Source organism: Chaetura pelagica, unplaced genomic scaffold (genome assembly GCF_000747805.2).
Source record: "Chaetura pelagica isolate M959 unplaced genomic scaffold, ChaPel_1.0 scaffold50, whole genome shotgun sequence".
Lineage (NCBI taxonomy): Eukaryota > Metazoa > Chordata > Aves > Apodiformes > Apodidae > Chaetura > Chaetura pelagica.
Window position 1 is genome coordinate 7,871,115 of NW_009952366.1, and position 3,894 is coordinate 7,875,008.

Here is a 3,894-nt window from a genome sequence, read left to right on the forward strand (position 1 = left end):
GGCGGGGGGCGGGCGCCTGCCAGATCAGTGAGAAGGGCCCCGCCCGCACAGGGCCCCGAGTCTCTTCACCCCTCCCTGGCCGCTGCACTCCCGGCCTGGTCCCCGCGGGGCGGCGGAGGCTGCGGGGTGTGGCTCTTGATGCGGCAGTTCTAAGACTCGGCGTGGCACTGCCCAGCAGGACCTCGTGGCGCAACGGTAGCGCGTCTGACTCCAGATCAGAAGGCTGCGTGTTCGAATCACGTCGGGGTCAATTGTGTTTTTCACTTCTATTTTCCTGTTTCTTTGTAAAGCGCCCATTACTGGCCAGGTCCCGGAGGAAGTGGAGGGCCATGAAGTTGTTTGCTTTTTTTTTCCCCCTCTATAACTGGAGGTCCCCTGGTTTTGCTTTACCCTGAGCGGGAAAGCAGAGCTCTGAAACGGGGGCCGTCTTATCAGCGGCCCCGCCGGGGCGACCTGGGGAGAGGAAAACAAGGAGCAGCAGCGGTTCGGGGGGAAGTGCCGGGAAGAGAGAGGGAAAGGAGAACGCCGCTCTGTTCCCCCGGCCGTGGCCCGGCGGCTGGGGGGCGGGGGGAGCCGCGTTCCCGGTGCCCCTGCTGGGAACGGGCGTGCGGGGCGATCGGGGGCGGTGGTGCCGCAGGGGGAAAGATCCCGTTGGGTGAAACAGGGGTGGCTTTGTTGGTGGTGTTTGTGGAGACAGGGATTTCTGATATCCCGCCGGAACACAAAGGGCGAAAACCTCCTTTTGGATTTTACGAAGACGCCGTGTGGCAGCGGCGAGGGGAAGTCGGGAGGGTGTTCCGCGAGAGGAGATAGAAATTTGAAATGGGGCGGAGGTCCCCCCAAAAATGGCAAGTGGTCTGCACTTGCAGACTGAGCCAAGAGCTCAGGCAGAAGCCGTGTGAGGGGAGCCCTGAGGGGCAGCAAAGCCCTGCTGGGGCTGGCGAGAGGAGCGGGGTGCAGAGAGGGGCTTCAGGAGCGGGGGGATGAGGCTGTGAAACAGAAAATCCTTCTCCAGGGCAGCCGGCACCACACGCGTTGGTGCCAGTGGCAGAAAGGCACAGGAAGTATTTTGTTGTAGGTAGGAGATGGTGAGCCCCAGGGGTGATCCGTGAGTGATTCGGATGGACTGGAAAGTCTGACACTTTAAGGACATTAAATTAGGAAGGAAACAGAATAGTTTGTTAAGGGCCTGAATGTGGGGGACAGAGAGAAACGTGCCAGGGGTAACATTATACATTTGTCAGAATTTATTATTGGTGTTGCAAACCATGGCAGAAAATGAAGAGAATAAAGAAGTCTCAGAATTCAAACTCTGCAAAGCCATCAAAATATGTGGGGGTTCTTAAGACAGACACTTTTGTTTTTACGGGCTAACGTTTGTTCCACATATCCTGAAAACCTTCGAAGTACAGAACTCCTGTGTCTTCTTTAAGTGTTCTGTTCCTGGGCTTTGCCATCGTTGCTGCTATGAAGCGACTGTGTCTCATTTAACCCTGATGTCCCTTTTGCCGTAACTTAAGTCCAGTCCTCGTGCCATTGCACTGGAGAACAGTTTATTCCCTTCCTTTTTATAGCTACATTTTACATATCTGAAATTCGTTATGCCTCTCCATAGCTGTTCTAGAGTAATGTGTGTTTGCTGGGCCTCTGATTATTTCCATCACTTGCCTCTGGACTCGTTCCAAATGAGTGGGGTTTTTAAGTGCCCAGAACTGGTGTCTGTATCAGCTGACTCAGATTTTACCAGGTCTGAATAAAAGCGCAGGACTGCCTCATGTGCTGTGCTGACTGGACTTCTGTTTCATCTGGTTAGTCCTTTTTTTTTTTTTTTCGTGCATAACCCATTAGATGGATGTGGTTTTTTTTATTGGCTGCATAGTCTGTTAGATGCTTTCCCTGGTCCCGCAAAATACCTTGTGTCTCTGCTTCCCCCCCCCCCCCCCGCAACCTGTCTGCGTTCCTGTACCGCTGCCAGAGCAGGTGTGCTGCTCCAAGCATTCCAGCTTGATGCCAGACAGTGCCTCTGGCTCGCAGGAAGGGCTTCATCTAACAACAATACAGAGGAGCCATTAACAGGAAACGTTCAGAGTGTGGCTTCTCGCGACACCGAACGCATGTCCCTGACACCATGTGAGTGCTGGCTGCCCTGGCCTGCTGTGCCCTGGGCTGCTCTGCCCCATCCATCCCTGCTGGCCTGTTCCTCCTGTTCCACTTGGCTCACATCTTGCAGTTGTGCAGCAGCAGCTGCTGGCTCAGCAAGCAGCTCTGGCTGCTCAGCCACTAGATCCAACACAAGGAAAGCAAGCAAGGCCCAGGATGGCATAGGGAGCAGGATCATCCCTTTCAACAGCAACTGCAACTACGAATTATTTGGTTCAATTTCTTTTTTTTTGGTCAGTTCTTTGTTGGGAGAGCCTATTGTCTCTAGGTCAAAATAATCCAGCCATGTTTCAAAATTAAATGGAAGAATTAGACACACCTGATCTACGTGCAAACTTGTCCTCTCCATTTCCTGTTGGTAAAATGGGGATAATCGTTCTCTTTAACCTCACAGATGTTTTGTCAGGTTGACTCCATTCATTCTGAGGTATTCAAGCACTCTGGTGGATGTTTGGTTCTCCCTAGCACGTCTATAGCACATGTGCTTCTGTGCTTTTGTCCCTTTATAACTTTTGAATGCTTCATGTTGTAACCTGACTTATCTCTTCACAGGGATGTTTTGTTTGTTTGTTTGTTTCTTATTTAATTGTTACTAGCTAAACATGGGGAATAATTTAAAGTCACATAAGGTTGAAAAATCTTGGCGCTGAAGCAATAGCTCATATATGGTAAATAGAGCTTCTGCACTGTCTCCGTATATAAAAACAGATGTCCAAATAACGCTTGTTTGGAAATGATTCAGTGTGGGAAACTGCCCTGCGAAGAGTCTTTTTCACTTCATTTCTGCCCCTAAGTAGGAGCAGATACTTGTCTTTCCAGCCCTGGTTGGTGCAGGCCTTTGTCCATCACCATGTCAGCAGTCAGAAGCTTTGAAGCAAGTTACACCAGTCCATCATACACCTTGTGCCCCTGCCTGGGGACGGTGGCACCAGCCACCTGTGGTGCTGGGCACCCCTGTGTGCGCAGCAAGGGCAGCCTCCCCTCTAAAACAACATCCACTGGCAACACCAGCAGGAGATGGACCTTTTTCTGGGCAGGACATACACTCCATTGCAGTAAGAGACACTTTTTTCTTACCACTTTGCCATTTCTGCTTGGATTATGCTTTGAAAAGACATTTCTGATAAGCTGGAGTTATTGAAAAGCCATCTAGTTTTTCTAAATTAATCAAGAATGCAGAGACAAAATGAGTGACTCTAGAAAGTCTAGTTACACCGTGCCATGATGAGTAGGAAACTCTTATATTATTTCTAGTGATGCTTTCAATTTTCCGTTGCCCTCCTCAGAAGGAGTATTATTTTCATGGTGAAACTCACTGTGCACCAAGACCAAATGTTCCTGTACCTCCATATAGGTTTTTCTACGTTTCCTTTAGTTAAGATTTTCATATTGGCTCAGTCTAAGAACAAAGGCATGTCTATAGCACTTCCTTAAATGCCTTCCCCATGAATGGATTTATAGCCTTCACAATTTTATTATGTATAATGAGGCAAATGTTACATGTGAATGCAACTTATACACCCGTCCATCATTACAGATTATGTATCCAAAATGTTATCCAAATTCTCCACTGAATTCAGGCTACTTTTTTGAAAGCACAGACAGAGTAAATTCATTTTTTCAGTGTAGTCCAAAATAAACCACCTGCCTGTTTTTAATGGGTGGCACCAAAAGTTAGGAATCATAAACTTGGGGAAACTTAAAGGTAGAAATCGGAGATAATTTAGAAGGCAT

General features: G+C 48.9%; 1 non-coding gene across 1 annotated transcript; it reads left to right on the forward strand.

Moving 5' to 3' along the window:
- Positions 1-178: 178 nt before the first annotated feature.
- TRNAW-CCA lies at positions 179-250 on the forward strand. The gene has a single exon. It is a non-coding gene; the product is annotated as a tRNA-Trp (tRNA).
- The last annotated feature ends 3,644 nt before the right edge of the window (positions 251-3,894 follow it).